The sequence below is a fragment of the Ornithorhynchus anatinus genome, chromosome 6 (assembly GCF_004115215.2).
Source record: "Ornithorhynchus anatinus isolate Pmale09 chromosome 6, mOrnAna1.pri.v4, whole genome shotgun sequence".
NCBI classification, from domain to species: Eukaryota; Metazoa; Chordata; class Mammalia; order Monotremata; family Ornithorhynchidae; genus Ornithorhynchus; species Ornithorhynchus anatinus.
The window spans coordinates 12,333,795-12,353,994 of NC_041733.1; the positions used below are offsets into that span (position 1 = coordinate 12,333,795).

At 43.7% G+C, this 20,200-nt stretch overlaps 1 non-coding gene across 1 annotated transcript; it reads right to left on the reverse strand.

Moving 5' to 3' along the window:
- Positions 1 to 2,162: 2,162 nt before the first annotated feature.
- Positions 2,163 to 2,300, reverse strand: LOC114813101. The gene has a single exon (XR_003760712.1). It is a non-coding gene; the product is annotated as a small nucleolar RNA SNORA7 (small nucleolar RNA).
- Positions 2,301 to 20,200: the final 17,900 nt, after the last annotated feature.

The following is a 20,200-nucleotide window of genomic DNA, read 5'->3' on the forward strand; positions in this document are numbered from 1 at the left end:
TGCCGAGCACACATTGGGAACGGTCAGACGCTACAAAAGATGAAACAGGAAACCATAACTGCTCTCAGAAAGCTTTGACTCTAATGGGTTGAAATAACAGTAGCCCAAATATACAATATTCAAGGAGGCAAACATTGTAGGGGTCAGAGACCTAGGCCTTTTATGATTAGAGCAGAGGCAGAATTTACCCATCCACATATACATTTTTTCATTTTCTTTTGGAAAGAGCCCGGGCTTGGGAGTCAGAGGTCGTTCGTACTAATCCCCGCTCTGCCACTTGGTAGCCTTGGGCCAGTCACTTCACTTCTGTGTGTCTTAGTGACCTCATCTGGAAAATGGGGATAAAGACTGTGAGCCCCACGAGGGACAACCTAATTTACCTTGTATCTCCCCCAGAGCTTAGAGCAGTGCTTGGCACATAGTCAGTGCTTAACAAATCCAGCATTATTATTTGAGAAGCAGCATGGCTCAGTGGAAAGAGCCCCGGGCTTGGGCGTCAGAGGTCGTGGTTTCTAACCCTGGTTCCACCACTTGCCAGCTTTGTGACTTTGGGCAAGTCACTTAACTTCTCTGTGCCTCAGTTGCCTCATCTGTAAAATGGGGATTAAAACTGTGAGCCCCACGTGGGACAACCTGATCACCTTGTATCCCCCCAGAACTTAGAACAGTGCTTTGCACATAGTAAGCACTTAACAAATGCCACCATTATTATTATTTTTTTTATGGTATTTGTTATGTGCTTACTATGTGTCAAGCACTGTTTTAAATGCGGGGATAGATACAAGTTAATTAGGTTGGACAAAGACACTTTCCCACACGAGGCTCACAGTCTTACAGATGGTGTAACTCTGGGTCAGAGAAGTTAAGTGATTTTCCTAAGATCACACAGCAGACAAGTGGCAGAGGTGGGATTAGAACGCAGGTCCTTCTGACTCCCACGCCCATGCTCTATCCCCTAGGTCACACTGCTTCTTAGTGATTACTTTATGTCTCTCTTTAGATTATCTCCTTGAAAGCAGGAAACATATCTTCTAACTCTATTTGCCTCTCTCCAGCACTTAGTACAGTACTCTGCACACCCTACCTAAAATTTAATTTTAGTGTCTCCCTTCCCCACTAGATTGTAAGCTCCTAGTGGTCAGAGAGCTGTCTACTAACTCTATGATGCTTTCCCAAGTGCTTAACTCAGTGCCCTGCCCAAAGTAGATGCTCACTAAATACCATTACTTGATTGAAGTAAGTGGGCAGAAAAGGAGTGTGGGAAAGAGGAGGTTGGTGAACTAAGAAGCATCCTGACCTAGTGCCCAGGGCAAGGGCCAGAGAGTGAGAGGAGCTGCATTCTAATCCAGCTCTGCCACTTGCCAGCTGTGTGAATTTGATCAACTAACTTAATTTCTCAGTGCCCCAGTTTTCTCAACTGCAAAATGAGGATTCGATACCTGTTATCTCTTCTAGTTAGACTGTGAGTCTCATGTGGGTCAGAGATTCTATCTTACCTGATGATCTTGTAACTACCCCAGTACTTGTAAGTGCTCAATAAATACCCAAATGTTGTTGTTAGAAAGAGACACTTCCTCATCCCACCAAATACTCTCTCCTTAGAGAGCCTAGGGTCCCCGGACTCAGAGAAACATACACCCAGTGAATGCAGTGCATTCCTCACAGTCTAGTCTTGTCTTATGCTGTTGAGTCATATCTGACCCATACGGAAGCCACGGACACATCTCTCCCAGAACACCTCATCTCCATCTGCAATCTTTCTGGTAGTGTATCCATAGAGTTTTCTTGGTAAAAATATGGAAGCGATGATGATGATGATGGTATTTGTTAAGCACTTACTAGGAGACAAGCGCTGTTCTAAGCACTGGGGGAGATACAAGGTAATCAGGTTGTCCCACATGGGGCTCACAGTCTTAATCCCCATTTTACAGATGAGGTAACTGAGGCACAGAGAAGTGAAGTGATTTGCCCAAAGTCACACAGCTGACAAGTGGCAGAGGCAGGATTAGAACCCACGACTGGACTCTTTCCACTGAGCCCGGACTCTTTCCACTGAGCCACAGCTGCCTCCATTTATCATTGCCTCCTTCCATGCAATAAACTTGAGATCTCTGCCCTTGACCCTCTCCCATGCTGCTGCTGCCCAGCACAGGTAAGTTTTGCATTTTAGCAGATTGCCTTCCACTCGCTAGCCACTGCCTAAGCTGGGAATGGAATGGATATACCTCTGCTTGACTCTCCCTCCCCTAGTCGAGACTGGTAGAATACTGGAAACTCTCCAGGTGAGAATCTGAGAGGGAATTCCACCCAACAGGACAATACTTGGGATACAGTCTTTAGACTGTAAGCTCACTGTGGGCAGGGAACTCTTGTACTCTCCCAAAAGTTCTGAACACAGTCAGCACTCAACAAATACCATTGAGTGTTGATTGATTGATTCATTCATTCAACTGTATTTATTGAGTGCTTATTGTGTGCAAAGAACCATACTAAACACTTAGGAGAGTACAATACAACAACAAACAGACACATTCCCTGCCCACAGCGGGCTCATGGTCTAGATTTACTGATTGGTTCATTGATTGGTACACCTCTGGAGCAGCTTTGGAACAAGGGGCCAAAGACTTTCCTAAATAACAGCTGACACATTCATATTTCCCAAATCCTCTTCAACTGGAATTTTGGTGATTTGGTGTAGCCTTCTTAATACGAAGAGACTAGGAGGTCTCAAGTCTGATTGAAATTGGCTTTATGAATAGAAGTAGAGGTTGCTGGAAAGGAATATATGTCTTTTCTACTACCCTCAGTGCAAAATCACTGAGTCCTTGCTTAGGAAAATGCTATGGACAGGGCTTAGCATCCAACTGGAGATATGGCCGGAGCAAGCTACACATACAGGCATGTGCACACTGCACATACACACACACATACACGCACACACACTCACTCACTCACCTTCCCTCTTCTTTTAGCTTCAGCTAGTGGTTGGAAAAATTAATCATTTTGACTGACTGTCCTTTGTTCAAGGGGATAACAATAGATTACCACTAATGGATTGTTGCATTCAAATTGGCTTAGAGGCAGGTTAAAGGAAAATTATCTAGTTTTGTCATGAAAGTAGTATTTCAAATATCATTTATAAGGCAGATATAAACGAGCCGATTTCTTATTGTCGTTTGATTCCTTATCCGTTCTTCTTTTACCTTTTTATAAAAAGAAATGTAAGACCTTATACAAGTGTTAGGCAACGAGGTGGTTCAACTCAAATAGTGTGCAGCTTAACTGAGCCATAGTGATAACAGAATAGGTGATTGTGCTGTGATAATGGTCCATCGATAACAGAAAAAAAGACAGAGGAATCCATTAGAGGAAGGGGAAAAACGCAAGAAATGGGAACAGTAGGATTTCCAAGCTTCTAAAGCAGCTACTGGTAACAATCAGTAGCTCAACAAGAATCCAAGATGGCAGTCATGGGGCAAACCAGTTGTCAACTGGGTCAGGAAATTGAATTACAATTCATTTTCATTTCCCAAATCCTTTTGAGTAGAGGGTGAGCTTAATCAGGCTTCCATGAAAGCCAGTGGAAACTACTAAGGCTACTAACATGGACTCAAATATGGCTCTACCTTTATCTGATGAGCTAACTGGAGATCAGATAGAAGACTACTGTTACATATAGCACCCTTTTGTCCTTTTCTGATTTCATGAGGATATATTGTTTGACTCAAGTTTTAGCTTCATTTTATTGTATTTGCCCCATTCTCTCATCATGATAGTTCATTTCTAATTTGAAGATCAAAGTAATTTAAGATCAACATCAAAAATATCCATGGACAAGAATGTCCTGATCAATGAGTTCAGTGTTCCATCTGTGAAATGCATTCTGATCTCCAAGGCTATGTGGAAGATGAAACATAGAGAATAATGACAACATGAAACTCCAGTTGATTTGTGAAGTGCCTCATGACATGTTGAATGTGCGAAACATCGTATCAGGCAATCCCCTTTCTCTCTTTCAGACTACAAAGATATTTGACAAGGGTTTCAATGAGATTTTTGAAATTGCAGTTATTTACAGTATCCCTGAAGTTTACAAGGGTTTAAACATATTGTCAGCTGGCAGCACAAGCACTTTGAGACCCTAACCACTCACCTTCCATAGGGGCAACCGTCTCACTCTGACCAATTAGAAGACCCTCTCCATTCCCTGTCCCATAATTAGACCACTCAGTGGACGGAAATTGAGCATACTGCAAAATCCAATTCAGGAAGCAGTGTGGCCCAGGGATAGCTCTCGGGTCTGTGACTCATACAGTCCTGTGTACTAGTCTCAGCTCCACCACTGGTCTGTTGTGTGACCTTGGGCAAGTCACTTAACTTCTCTGTTCCTTAGCTACCTTATCTGAAAGTGGAGATTAAATCTGTGAGCCCCATGTGGGACATGGATTGGGTCCAACCTGATTACTTTGTATCTACCCCAGAGTTTAGAACAGTGTGCGGCACATAATTAGGGTTTAACAGATACCATTCAAAAAAAAAAAAGGAAAATCCTTGCCAGGATATTTGTTCATTTTCCTCTCTAGACTGTAAGTTTCTTGTGGGCAGAGATTACGCCTACCAACTCTTTTACTTTGCACTCTCCCAAGTATTGTGTACAGTGCTCCACATACAATAAGCACTTAGTAAATATGATTGATTGATTTTGGGGCCTAGCCCATGCGATTTTATCCAAGCTGGTTCCTTCATGCACCAAAGAAGCCAATTAATGGCTCATGAATTTGCAATGATGGAGTTCACTTTTTTATACTTAGGAGGCTTTGCCTGTCACGCTAATAGAATCTTTCCTACCCACTAATGACATAAAAATTTGGGCTGTTTCCAAAGACAAAATACTGGGCTGGGTGGAGTACCAGTGGGGCAGTGCTTATGCCCTTAAGTTATTGCCCTGTGCTGGACTTCCTTCAGTATAGCAGCTTCTTCCCATCTTCCCCCTTCAAAGAAAAGCGTTGGAGGGTATGAATTATACATATGTGTAGAATGACAATTTAAATATTTAATAGCACTTCCAGTACAGAGTGCATTACTACTGTTAACACTGGGATTAAATCTGTGTGCTTAAAATATGTATTAAGTACTAAACGTTGTCGCACAATCCACGCATTGTAAATAACCAAGAGCTGTTCAATTTATTCATGGCTTTCCTTACCTCAGGACAGACTTCTAACTCTGTAGATGAGTTTTCTCAAGTTTGTGACATCAAGGCAGGAAAGTCCTCCTCCTATTCTCCCCAAAATTGTTGTTCCTTGATGGGCCTGTAGTAATAATGGTGGAATTTAACAAGCTTTTACTATGAGCCAAGCACTGTGTGGCACATACCAGGCTGAGAGCTAAGGAAGAGGCAAGATAATCAGATTGAACACACTCTCTGTCCCATTCAGACTCATATTCTAAAAGGAATATAAACAGGTATCTTATCCCTATTTTATAGATGGAGAAACAAAAGCCCAAAGAGGCTAAGTGACTGTCACAAGGTCACAAAACAGACCAGTGGCAGAACTGGGGTTACAACCCAGGGGCTCTTACCTTCTGCTCTCATGCAACCTCTTGTTGACACATAAATCAGAGTACAGGGCAGAATCCATAGTGTCTTTTCCTCCAGTGGCTATCCCTCTCCCTATACCTCAAAGAAAAACACAATTGTAGTATTTGTTAGGCACTTACTTTGTGCCAGGCACTGTTCTAAGCACTGGGGTGGCTACAAGCAAATCAGGTTGGGCAAAATCTCTGTCCCACATGAGGCTCACAATCTTAAACTCCATTTTAAAGATGAGGTAACTGAGGCACAAAGAAGTTAAGTGATTTGCTCAAGGTCACCCAGCAGATAAGTGAAAGAACGGGAACTAGAACCCAGATGCTTCTGACTCCCAGGCCCTATCCACTTTATGCTCTATCCACTAAGCCACACTGTTTCTATGCTTGGCTTCAGTGGTTTCTATCAGCTCTTTCCCCTTCTTCCATGTCAGCTCTCTGCATCTCACCACTCTATATAGCATTCTTCTCTCCTCCCAAATTCTCCATCTCTCTTTGGCTGGCTCTTGATCCAGCTAATCTATTGATCAGCCAATAGCATTTATAGAGTACCTACTGTTTGCAGAGCATTTGTACTTTTTGAAAAGTACAATAAAATTAATAAACATGAGAATCAGAGGCCCTGGGTTCTAGCTCTGTCTCTACTACTTGCCTGCTGTGTGACTTCAGGGAAGTCACTTAACCTCTCTATGCCTCAGTTCCTCATCTGCAAAATAGGGATTCAATGTCAGACCTGATTATCTGTCTACTCCAGTGCTTAGTACAGTGCTTGGAACTTGGTAAGAGCTTAACAAATATTACAATTATTTTTGTACAATTATAATTCTTATTACTAGTACAATGTTATGGGGAAATAGACACTAAAATACATTACTGAAAGGAGGAAGTTATAGAGTATAAAGATATCTTTAAAAGTGTTTGAGATGTGAGGTGTGGTGGGGTGGGATTTGAGTAACCAAGTGCTTAGATGATAAAATGCTAATGTGGCAGTTTGGGGATTAAAGGGTGGGGAGATGAAAGGTTGATAAGGGAAGGCTTTTTGGAGGAGATGCGATTTCAGAAGAACTTTGAAGATGGAGAGAATGGTGGTCTACAGGATGGGGAGGGGGAGGAAATCCAAGGAAGGAGGGAGGGCATGAGCAAGAGGTCAATACAGGGAGAAAGATGAGAATGAGAAATAGTCTTATATTAAGAGGAATGAAATGTGTGATCTGGGGTGTAGTGAGAGAAGAGCAAGAATACATAGGGGAGAGAGAGAGAGGAAATGGAATGCTTTAAAGGCAATGGTTCAGGAGTTTCTGCTTGTTTGGGGGAGTGTGGGCAACCACTAGAGGATTTTGAGGAGTGGGGAGATGTGTGCAGAACAATATATTAGAAAAAAAATGAACTCACCAACACCTCACTCATAGCTTCCTCTAGCCTGACTCCCCTTTATATCAGTCAGAACATGGATCATCTCATAGTTAAACCACTCCTAAAAATCCCACAACTTCTAAGAAGGTTTCCCTGGTTAATCCACAACACCCTAGTAACATCTATTCAACAGCCACTCTCAGCACAATACATGTGTATAGGTATGTATATACATTTGTATATTCGATATAATAATAATGATGTCTATTATTATTCTTATTGTGGCACTTTTTAAGTACTTAGTAAATGTCATGCATTGTACTAAGAGCTGGCATACATGCAAGATAGTCCCTGTCCCACATGGGGCTCATAGTCCACAGTTGAAGGGGTAGGATTTAATTCTCACTTTATGGATGAGGAAATTGAGGCACAGGGAAGTGAAGTGACTTGCTCCAGGTCACTCAATGGACAAGGGACAGGAGCTGGGATAAGAACCTTGGTCTTCTGTCACCCAGGCCCATGCTCTTTCCTAGGCCACTCTGCTACCCTAAAATTCAATTTATGTTTTCAGCTATTTTATCTTGACGTGTGTATACTACAACCTTGTTCCTCCTCCTCCTATCATTTAAAATGATTTTTGTCTGTCACACCATTAGATTGTAAGATCCTTGAGCAGGGAACATTTGTCTTGGTTTGATTGTCCTCTTAAAGGTCTTAGTAAAGGGCTTTGCCGCAGGAGGTACTCGAGGAATGCCGTTGATTGGTAGGCGTGCCCAATGGTGAGAGAAGATTACTGAGCGGGGACTCTTCTGCCTGGTTTCCAAATGGAAAAGGGGGATTCTAGAGTGTTAAGGGACGTGGTGAGGATACAGTCTTCTAGACTGTAAACCCGGTGTGGGCAGGGATTGCCTCTCTTTTTTGCTGAATTGCACTTTCCAAGCGCTCTGCACACAGTAAGCACTCAATAAATATGATTGAATGAATGAACAGAGGAGTCTGCATTAGGGCAGAGCCTCCAGCTGCAAATGCTACCGGGGAAGTGGCTCTTCTGGGCAGCATTGATTGCCTGTGGGTTAGGGAGGTGAGGGAAGGGAAGAAGCAGCATGGTGTAGGGATAGAGCATGGGCCTGGGAGTCATAAGGTCATGAGTTCTAATCCCAGCTCGGCCACTTGTCGGCTGTTGTATGGTATTGATGCCTGTCTACTTGTTTTGTTTTGCTGTCTGTCTCCTCCTTTTAGACTGTGAGCCCGTTGTTGGGCGGGGATTGTCTCTGTTGCTGAATTGTATATTCCAAGAGCTTAGTACAGTGCTCTGCACACAGTAAGTGCTCAATAAATATGATTGAATGAATGAATGAATGCTGTGTCACCTTGGGCAAGTCACTTCACTTCTCTTTGCCTCAGTTACCTCATCTGTAAAATGGGGATTGAGACTGTGAACACCACATGGGACAGGGACTGTGTCCAAACTGATTCACTTGTATCCACCCCAGCACTTAGTACAGTGCCAGGAACAAAGTAAGTGCTTAACCAATACCATTATTATTATTATAATTATTAAGACAAGGCAGGCTATTAGCCTTCCAGAATGATAGGGCAGGGTGGGATCTGCAGCCCATTCACGCTGGGCTGCAGTTGGTTTTGTGCCAAATCTACAACACCTTACTGGACGCTTGGTATAATGTGTCTGGAGAAAGTCTGCAGTGCGGAGGAAGGATGAGGTCAAAGGTCTCACTCCCTTGGAAGCAAATTCTGACTCATTGGTTAAATCTGCAGATGTCCAAACAAACCTAGATTTTCTCCAAATAGCCCCCAAACTCCATATTCTCTAAGAGGGAACATTTCCAACTTCATTCTCAGTGAGGCAAATTTTGGAGACACTGAAATCCATCTGACTTTGTCTTTACAGGCAGGTTTCGAGGTTCCTTTGGATTGGGTGGGGGTACTACTATTTAGGGTGCCTCCTGATTGGCCCGGGACCAGATTTCCCCTTCCTCCCCGTTCCCTCCTTCATTAGAAAAGGTAGTCAAGCTGAAAATATGTTTCTTGTGTTCTCTGGGCATTTCAAAAATAAGTGCTTTATGCAGTCAATACTCAAAGGCAGGGTTCTCCATGGATGGTTGCAGTCACAGAGCTGATTTAGCATAGAAATCCAAACAATAGTACTGGGCAAGGGTGAACTCTAGCCAACCTTGTTTATGGGCTGTTAACTTTTAAAGACAAATTGCCCTTGTGGAGGCCTCTCAACACCACTAGCCTTTCCATTTCTGGAAGGACAGTATTCTTCCAGATGCTACTATGGAAATCCACACTTTCCCACCCTGGGTGGTTTACCCTCTCCAGTTTGGCCTTTTTCTTTTCCCTTCCCAGACTCTCTCACCGTTCCTTTCCCTGGTACTTGCTGAAAGACCCAGAAAGAGAGAGTAAGGAAAAGGCACAAACACAAAAAGCCCTTCAATAAAAGTAGTCAGACTGGTCCCAAGAATAGGCATGGGAACAAGGCCCATAAATGCAGTTGTAACTTCAATAGGTAGGCTGATGTCAGAGTTTTCAGCACGGACCCAGGGCTGGGATTGTTAAGCTCATTGTGGACAGGGAAGGCTTCTGTTATTGTTGTATTGTACTCTCCCAAGCACTTAGTACAGTGGTCTGCACACAGTAAGCTCTCAACAAATATGACTGACTGACTTACTGGCTTGTGGAGGGAGTTTGGGCTAGTAGAAAGAGGATGGGACTGGAAGTCAGAAGACCTGGGTTCCAATCCTAACTCTGCCTCCTGCCTGTGTGACCTAGGGGAAGTCACTTGACTTCTCTGTCCCTCAGTTTCACCAGCTGTAAAATGTAGATTACATGCTTGTACTCCCTCCCTCATAAGCTGTGAGCCCTAGGTGGATCAAGGACCATTTTGTTTCTAGCCCCTCACTTAGAACAGAGCCTGGCACAGATTTATTGACTTCATCATCATTATTCAGAAGCCCTCACATTCCCTATAAGGCTCACAATCCCCATCATTTATTTGACGCCGACACAGTAACCTTGGGCCATATTGAGACCAGTGATAAGATTTCCAAGGAAAATAATTTGTTTCTTAGAAATCTTACCTGTTTGATGATAAGCTTCTCCATGGCAGGGATTGCACCATTTCCCTCTATTGTACTCTTGCAATTGCTTAGGAGCTCAATAAATCATTTTAATGTTTTGAGTGAAATATCCCCAAAATAACCCCAAATACCCTGTAAATCTGGTCACTGGGGACAATAGCCCAGGAAGTGCTCTTTAAAATGCTTTCATTTTCAGCATTCTGTGAGTAATCAATGAATCAGTGGTATTTACCTAACACAGTAATAATTGTGATATTTGTTAAGTGCTTACTATATACCAAGCACTCTGCTAGGTTCAGAGGTAGATTCAGAATAATCATATCAGATAAAGTCACTGTTCCACAAGGCATTCAGAATCTTAAAGAGGGAAACTAGGTATTGAATCCCCATTTTACAGATGAGGTAACCGAGGTCCAGAGAAGTTAAGTGGCTTACTCAAGGTCACGTAGCAGGTAAGTGGCAGAGCTGGGATTGGAACCTAGGTTTTTTGATTCCTAAGCCCATGCTCTTCTCTGTTAGAGGGGAACATCAGCTCTCCAGGTTAATATTAGCCTCTCACCTTTTCCCCATGCCATTTGGACAGATTTGTTGCTCTTCCATATTCCTTCCCCCGGTAAGTGGATCCCCCGAGTTTCCAGTTTGGTTCTTGGGCTTCTTTCCTGAGGTTCTGGGTAGCACAGTGCTGTGGTTACAGCTGCCTCAGATCCTCTGGCTCTAACTGCAATGATTTTCTGTGAGGGACAAAATCGTCTAGGACTTTGGCAGGACAATACTGAAATTGATGCAGCTGGGTGGCATTGCATCTCAGTAACTATGCTTATTGAAATTTAATTCCTGGAAAATACAAGGCCTGATAAATCAGGATGAACAAAATAGCATTGACTACACTACTAAATCCAAATTGCATTCTCTGTACTCTCGGGATAGCCAGACATCCCGCACAAATGGTATTGGTTCATTTAACTACCTTAGCTTATTTCTCCAGAAAGGTGAATGTACACTTACCTCATATCTCAAATGACCAAATCCCTACTTCCCTGCAGGCGCCAGGATGGCCTCGGATGCCAGGCTCAAAATGATGTCCCTCAGACCCCATATGGAAGACCGATCACCCTGCCAAGCCCAGGATTGGAATGAGTTAGATTGGTGTAACATGAGGCAGCCTACTGGAAAGTAAATAAAGCAGTTAAGCCAGGATATGATTTCTGCCTTAGGACTGAACAGGTCCTCAGGGAAGCATAACAGTAGGGTGTAGTAGTCAACAGGACGCTCTGTGAGGGTAGCCAGCTGCCTTTGACAAGCTTCATTCACAGTAGGGATGGACTTGATAAAGTGACGATCATCTCCTGTTCCAGGAGCTAATAATAAAAGCTATGGTATTTCTTGAGTGCTCACTGTGCCGAGCGCTGATCAGATCAGACAAAGTCCCTGTTCCACATTGGGCTCACAGTCCCAGGGGGAGGGAGAACAGGTATTGAATCCCCACTTTGCAGATGAGGAAAGTGAGGCCAAGAGAAGTTATGTCACACAGGTCACACAGCAGGGCTCGGCAAAGGCAGGATTAGAACCTCGATTGCCCAGCTCCAAATCCTGTGCTCTTTCCATTAAGCTATGTTGCACAGGAGTCAGTTCAGGTGATACCCAGTGGGTTAGTGGGCTGTGACTGCCTTGGGGAATCTGAGCAGAGGGAAACAGAAAGTCCTTAAGGAGTTTACTTTTAGCTTTGAAACACTCAAATAGCTCACTCCCTTCTATCTTACCTCAGTGATTTAATAATAACAATAGTGGTATTTGTATTGAAATGCTTACTGTGTGCCAGGCACTGTTCTAAGCACTGGGCCTGGACCAGTCAGGTTGGACACAGTCACTGTCCCATAAAGGACTCACCCAGCACACTCACTTTGCTCATCTCATGCCAACTTACTCACCGTACCTCCACCTTGTCTATTTCACCACCGATCCCTTGCCCACATCTTGCCTCTGTCCAGGAACTCCCTGAAAGGATGGACTAAAAAGACTGTAGGCTGTAAGCTTCTCATGGGCAGGGAACATATCTATCAACTCTGTTGTATTGTTATCAGTCAATCAATTGTATTTATTGAATGCTTCCCGTGTGCAGAGCACTTCACTAGGAACTTGGGAGACAGCAATATAGCAGAGTTGGTAGACACATTCCCTGCCCGTGACAACTCCCAAGCACATAGGGGAAGCAGTGTGACCTAGTAGCTAGAACATGGACCTGGGTATCAGAAGGACTTGGCTTCTAATTCCGCTCCTGCCACTTGTCTGCTGTGACTTTGGGCAAGTCGCTTCACTTCTCTGGGCCTCAATTCCCTCATCTGTAAAATGAGGAATAAAACTGTGAGCCCCATGTGGGACATGGACTGTGTCCAATCTTACTGACTTGTATTCATTCTTTCAATCGTATTTTTACAGTGCTTACTGTGCTCAGAGCAGTGTACTAAGTGTTTGGGAGAGTACCATACAGTAATAGACACTTTTCCCTCCCACAGAGTTTAGAACAGGGCCTGGCACATAGTAGGCCCTTAAATACCATAAAAAGCACTTAGTTCAATGCTCTGCACACAGTAAGCTTCAAATACATACCACTGATTGATTGAAGGAGGCGAGGAGAGACTATTACCCACCAACCCAAGAGTACCCTATGGCTTCTTGTCTATGACATGAGTTACTTCTCTCAAGCAGAAAGGTGGGGCTTCAGCAATGTCATGGCTCAACTTACGCTGCCAAGTTGCCTCCGATCCATAGCGATGCCATGGACATATCTCTCCCAGAACGCCCCACCTCCAGCTGCAATTTTTATGGTAGTTTATTCCTAGAGTTTTCTTGGTAAAAATACAGAAGTGGTTTACCATTGTCTTCTTCCACACAGTAAACTTGAGTCTCCATCCTTGACTCTTTCCCATGTTGCTGCTGCCCAGCACAGGTGAGTTTTGACTTGTAGCAGAAGGCCTTCCTCTCGCTAGCCATCACCCAAGCTAGGAATGGAATGGGTAGGCCTCTGCTTGACTCTCCCTCCTGTAGTTGAGAGTGGTAGAGTACTGGAAACTCTACAGGGGCAACCCTGAAAGGGGAATCAGTGTCATAGGCAGCAGCAAACCACAGCCATCAGCAGACAGGCAATCTGGGGAATCCAGGATGTGGGCAGGAAGAAACTGACTTTACTTGGGATTTCCTGGATGCTAGAGCACTTCAATGAGCTGAATGGGGAATTGAAAGTCAGTCAGTCAATTATATTTATTAATAATTAAGACACTTGTTAAGCACTTACTATGTGCCAATCAGTGTTCAAAGCGCTGGGATAGATACAAGTTAATGAGGTTGTACACACTCCCTGTCCCACATAGCACTCACAGTCTTAATCTCCATTTCACAGATGAGGGAACTGAGGCACATAGAAGTTACGTGACTTGCCCTAGGTCACACAGCAGACATATGGCAGAGCCAAGATTAGAACCCAGGACTTTCTGACTCCTAGGCCCATGCTCTATCCTCTAAGCCACACTGTTTCTCTATTGAGCCCTTACTATGTGTAGAGCACTGAATTAAGCACTTGGGAGAGTACAATACAACAATACAATTCAACAATACCACAAGCTGCCCACAGCGAGCTTATAGTCTGGAGGGGGAAACAGACAGGAGTCGCTGTTTTCTTCAGTCCCTTTGGCCTTTTCAAAATATTTGTGGGTTTCGATGCTTAGCCCCGTGCTCAGTTCCTCAGGAGACATTAGCTAGACCCCCCTGCCTTTCTTGAGAAGGATACATGGATTGATCAAGGTGAGAAGATGGAGGAAAATGCAACCGTAGCTATTGCCCTTTGGAAACATTTGTGAAAAAAAGTGTTTTTATACCAAACTAGGTCAAACTTGAGAGAACTTAAATTCCAAGAACAGAATAAATTACTCTTTTTATGGCACAGAAGTAGAGGTGATTGCCAATAAAGTCAATTATACATATTCCCCTTCTATTTCCCATGTTGTCTGAACTAATCTATTCTTGGCCACTTAAAAAGCTAGTAGCTCAGTCAGAAAATGGCTCAGAAAATGACTCTGACCTCCTCAAAAGCAACTTTCCCTTCCAGCTCCTCTCTAAAACTCCAGAGAAGTAGTGAGACCTAGCAGAAAGAGCACTGGCTTGGAAGTCAAAAGATCTGACTCCTAATTCCAACTCCCCCACTTTGCATGTTGTGTAAATCTGTCTGGAACTCAGTTTCCTCTTCTGTAAAAATGGGGACGAGATACATGTTGTCCCTCCTACTTAGACTGTGTCTGTGCCTTTGTCGGGCAGGGACTGTGACAAATCTGCTTCTACCGTATCTATCAGTGCTTAGTATAGTGCTTGGCATATAATAAATGCTTAACAAATACCGCTATTATTAGAGATAACTAGTAGCCACTGCTCTGTCTTCCATGGCACTCCTCAAATCCTTCCCAGTCCCTTCTCTTCATGTCCCAAATGTAGGTTATTTAATTGAAGCTTGATCGTCCTTACCCCTGCAATGTTTCACCCAGGGCTTTGCTAGAATAGTAGAATCCATCAATTTTTAGGTCATTTCCCCAATGACCTGGACAGGGATCAGGTTCTTCCACCTAATGACAGTCCTGATGGGAGTCTTAAATGCTGTTCTCACAGCTATAAAGCAAGAGGATGCATTGAACCTAGCAGTCCCCCATGGACAGTGCTCTGAGTATGGGCAGGGTGAGATTATCTTGGGGAACAAAGCTGGACTTAGAGGTCACCCAACCACCTCCTCAACTTTAGGCCAGATAGCTCACCCAGTGGGGCTGCAACATTTCTGAGAGAGAGAGAGAGGCTACAATCATCTTTGGCTCCAGTCACCTTTTTGACAGCTCTCTAAGCAGGAAGATGCTATGGTTCAACTTCCATCATTGTTTGGTGGCTCATTCCTGTGGAAAGGAAAAATTATGGGGCTTTAGTAATGGACTAGCCTGAACTATTAACCAAAGGTATGGTGTGCAAAAGCCTGGTGTGAGCGTGCAGCACTGTAACCAGATGAATTTTGTGGTCTTAACTGGTTCAGTCCCCACCTCCACCAACAACAAAAGAAGGAGGAGAAGAAGGAGAAGGAAAAGAAGGAGAAGGAGGAAGAGAAGGAGAAGGAAAAGGAGGAGGAAGAGGAAGAGAAGAACAAGAAGTAAAACACTCACTATGTGCCTAACACTATAGTAAGCTCTGGTACAGATACAAAATAATCAGGGAACAGAATTCCTGCCTATATGGAGCTGTAGCTCTTTGTTGGTAGGGAACTTGTCTGCTAAATCTGTTATATTGTACACCCCCAAGAGCTTAGTACAGTGCTCTGTGCATAGTATATGCTCAATAAATATACTTGATTAATTAATTGATTGACTTATTGGAAGGAGAACAAGGATTTAATTCCTGGTACAAATAAGGAAACTGAGGGACAGAAAAGTTAAGTGATGACTCCCCTAAGGTCACATTGCAGGCAAGTTGATGAAACCAGCATCAGGATCCAAAGATCCTGATTTCTAGTCCTGTGACCTTTGCCTGTGCTATGCTATTTCTATTAGCTAACCTACCTTCTGCTAATTCTCCCAATAAACTGACCTGGGCAAGCTGGGGACTGGTCACAAAGATGTCAGCTTTTCAACCGAAAAATTGTGGAGATTGAGATGCTTCTCTCTGATCCCAGGATTCTCTCCAATTTTACCCAATTTAAAAAATGTAATCTTTCTTTTGTCGATACTAATCCCTCATTGGACCACACACTTACCACCTGCCATGGTCTTCCACCACTAAGCAGAATGCAGTAAAATACTGCAGAATGCTGGACCAAGAAAATTGCACTTGACCAAAGTACCTCAGAGAACACTTGTTGAACCAGTCTATTATACTCTAGTTGGCATTTTAGGTTTAAGCATCGGAATTCTCTCCAGATAGGAAGTCATGTCCAGCCATGTCTTTGCTCAAGTCAACTGGGTAACAGCTGAATCCAAATGTGGATGCCTGCAGTTTTTTTTTAAAAAGTACTATTCCTTTTTCTTCTGTAACCCATTATCCATCCTAAAATTTCTTTTTTCCAGGGGCAAGACTCTGGAAAATGTTATTCTTTCAGAAAGTTCCTAATGAAATATCCAGACCTGACAGGGTTTACTATAGGAAAACGCTGAGGACAACTCAGATATCTTGGTACCTCAGATCTGGAGACAGTACAGAAAGGCCAATTGGTCCATCCCTTTGCTTTCATTCAGAATGGTAGTCTGGCTCAGTGGAAAGAGCACGAGCTTGGGAGTCAGAGGCCATGGATTCAAATCACGGCTCCGCCACTTGTCAGCTACTTGACTTTGTACAGGTCACAACTTCTCTGTCCCTCAGTTACCTCATCTGTAAAATGGGGATTAAGACTGTAAGCCCCACGTGGGACACGCTGATCACCTTGTATCCTCCCCAGCACTTAGAACAGTTCTTTGCACATAGTAAGCGCTTAACAAGTGCCATCATCATTATTATTATTCTAGTGTTTACTATCCCTTTGGCTGGGAAATTATTCCTTATAGCACCCTTAAATTCCTCGGTTCCAACCTCATGATACTTCTCCTTACTTGAACCTCAGAGGAAAAGGAGAACAGGGGATCAGGGGAAGCAGGACAGCAGGACATCCCTCCTGCTCTGCTGGAGAAGCATTGGGCAACCCAGTCACACTGGCACTGAAAAGTGAATATTCCTGGTCAATAGCATTATCTTCTAATAAAAAGGGGAAGCTGCATGGCCTAGTGGAAAAAACATGGACCAGAGAGACAGAGGACCCAGTTTCTAATGCCAGCTCTACCACTTGCCAGCTGGATGACTTTGAGGAAGTCATTTAGCTTCTCTGTGCCTCAGCTTTCTTCATCTGTAAAATGGGGATTCAATACCTCTTCTTTCTCCTACTAAGACTCTAAGCCTTATGTGGGACAGGGCCCACATGAGACCAGATTATCTTCTACCTAATACTGTGCTTGACCAATTGTAAGCACTAAAAGAATTCCATCATTACTGAAGGGCAACTCCCTGTAGCTTTATATTCCACGTATGATAGCATTCTATCGACAAAGGAAGCTCTCCAACATCACCACTTATTTTTCACACCATAAAACCTAGCAAGGAAGCAGGAACACATAGACACCAAACCCACCACCACGAGATTGCAGTGTCTAACCCAGCACTGAGGTGACATAATGCCATAAAGGGGGAAAGTGGGTTACCCCATGCCAGAGATCAAGAACTTCATTTTAAATCTTCCACCTCCACAACATTGCTAAAACCCATCTTCTGCACCTAAATTACTACTATGCTGAACCAAGTGCTTTTCATATCCTTCCTTCCTGGCCTAATGCATCTGAATCCTCACAGACTTCCCTGTTTCCTGTCTCTCCTCACTACAGTACATGCTTCATTCTGCTTACTGAATCATTTTTCTAAAGAAAAAAGTTCGGTCCATGTCTCCCTACTCCTCAAGAACCTCCAGTGGTTTGCCGGTCCACCTCCACATCAAACAGAAACTCCTTACCAAGAGCTTTAAAACACTCAATTAGCTTGCCCCCTCTCATCTTACCTCTCTGATTTCCTACTCCAATGCAGCTCACTGTCTTCACTTCTCTAATGCCAACCTATTCACTATACCTCGATGTAGATATCCCACCACTGACCCCTCTCCCATATCCTCCCTCTGGCCTGGAACTCCATCGCCCTTTTTATATGACAGACAACCACTCTTCCCATCTTCAAAGCCTTATTAAAATCCCAACTTCTCCAAGAGGCCTTCCAATCAATCAATCAATCAATTAATCATATTCAGTGAGTGCTTACTGTGTCCAGAGCACTGTACTACGTTCTTGGGAGAGTGCAATATAACAGAGTTGACAGAGACACTCCCTGTCCACAGAGAGCTTAGTCTTCCCTGACTAAGCTCTCATTTCCCTTGCTCCCTCTCCCTTCTGTATCACTCTTGCACTTGGATTTGTACCCTTTAAACACTCAATATTTATTCATTTCTCAACCCTACAGTACTTATGAACATATCTATAATGTATTTTCATGTCTATCTCCCAATCTAGATTATTAGCTCCTTGTGGGCAGGGAACACGTCTACCAACTCTATTGCACTGCACTCCCAAGTGCTTAGTAAGGGAAGCAGCATGGCTCAGCGGAAAGAGCCAGGTCTTCAGAGTCAGAGGTCATGGGTTCGACTCCCGGCTCTGCCACTTGTCAGCTGTGTGACTGTGGGCAAGTCGCTTAACTCTCTGTGCCTCAGTTACCTCATCTGTAAAATGGGGATTAACTGTGAGCCTCACGCGGGACAACCTGATTACCCTGTATCTCCCCCAGCGCTTAGAACAGTATAAGCATTTAACAAATACCAACATTATTATTACTACAGTGCTCATCACTCAATGAATACCACTGATTGATTGATTTCCCACTCTCCAAAGCAAATTTGGCCAGTTAATTCCCTCTGAGGATGAATCCACCAAGACAAAGAGCTTCCAACAACTGGGCTATGTTTTATGTCCTCCTTGGGGAGAAGGGAGAGTCCGGTAAGTCAAGCTCTCTGCACCGTCTTAGTGCGGTCAATCAATCAATGATATTTACTGAGCAGTTACAACATGCAGAGCACTGTACTAAGCACTTGGGAGAGTACGAGTACAATACAACGGAGTTAGCAGACACATTCCCTGCCCATCCTCCCTAGGCATCTGAGAAGCAGCGTGGTGCAGTGGAAAGAGCACGGGCTTTGGAGTCAGGGCTCATGAGTTCGAATCCCAGCTCTGCCACTTGTCAGCTGTGTGACTGTGGGCAAGTCACTTAACTTCTCTGTGCCTCAGTTCCCTCATCTGTAAAATGGGGATTAAGACTGTGAGCCCCACGTGGGACAACCTGATTCCCCTGTGTTTACCCCAGCGCTTAGAACAGTGCTCTGCACATAGTAAGCGCTTAACAAATACCAACATTGTTATTACCTTGGGTAGCAGCACTAGACTGTAAGCTCCTTGAAGACGGGGATAATGTCTACCAACTCTTTTGTATTGTACTATTCCAACCGCTCAGTACAGTTCTCTGCAAATAGTCAGCCCTCAATAAATACCATCAATTGATTGATAAATAGGCAAGCAGCAAGGGGTTCTGAAATTCTGACTCAGCTAATGGCTCTTCCTCCAGCAGTATGATATTTCCAGAACCTCCATCTCCTACTTAATTTACGAACTTGAGAAGGACCAGTGTTCAACAGAAAATGGCTTCTTCCCACTCATTTCCACTCCTTGCCATCCTTCCTCTGGCTAACAGCTTCTGTACAGCTTTCTCTAGTCTTCTTCTTGACTCCATAAAGACCTTCTTGGGCTACCTTTCTCTCCTTTATCACTAAGTTCTTTCACTTGAATAGACGACGCAGCTGATGGTGTGACTTCACTCTATAAGCAGATGTGACTGAAAAGATATGCACAAAGGATGTTCCATTTGAACTCTGCAGGTAAGGTATTTGGTGAGGCATTTACCGCTTGCTGCTTCTGTAAGCTCACTGTGGGCGGGGAACACATCTGCACACTCTATTGTATTGTATACTCTCCCAAGTGCTTAGCAGAGTAGCACACAGTAAGCGCTATCCCTGTTTTCCAATCCACCCCTTGAACTTGTGATCTTCCCGAGATGTCTGCTCAAGGAAAGCAAACCCTCTTCTGACTGCTGCTCACCACACTGGTCTGTCAACTGTACTGTCTCCCGGAAGTCTGTTATTTATACCATGTTGCTTGAAACTGACCTTCACTGTATCTTTAAAGCATCTCTTCTGCCCTCCCTGCTAGTTGTGGATGTTCATAAATACCAGATGTTTGTAGTCTGGAAGAGTGAAACCATGAAATATGCCTCATGAAATCTAAGGACACTAAATATAATGAGATGAAAGGCAGGTGAACTTGGCAGAGTCAAAGATGGAGGGAGTATTCAGAAGCTCTTCGACCTCACCCCAATAAACAGGGTGTAACTAGTGACAATGACAGTTACAAAGATTTATAGAAATTCAAGGGCAATGTTGGCCAACAGAATGATCAGCACAACAATCAATTTGCTCAGGGTGACTTGTTGGAGATAAAGGACGAAACATCGAGTTAGTGGTAATA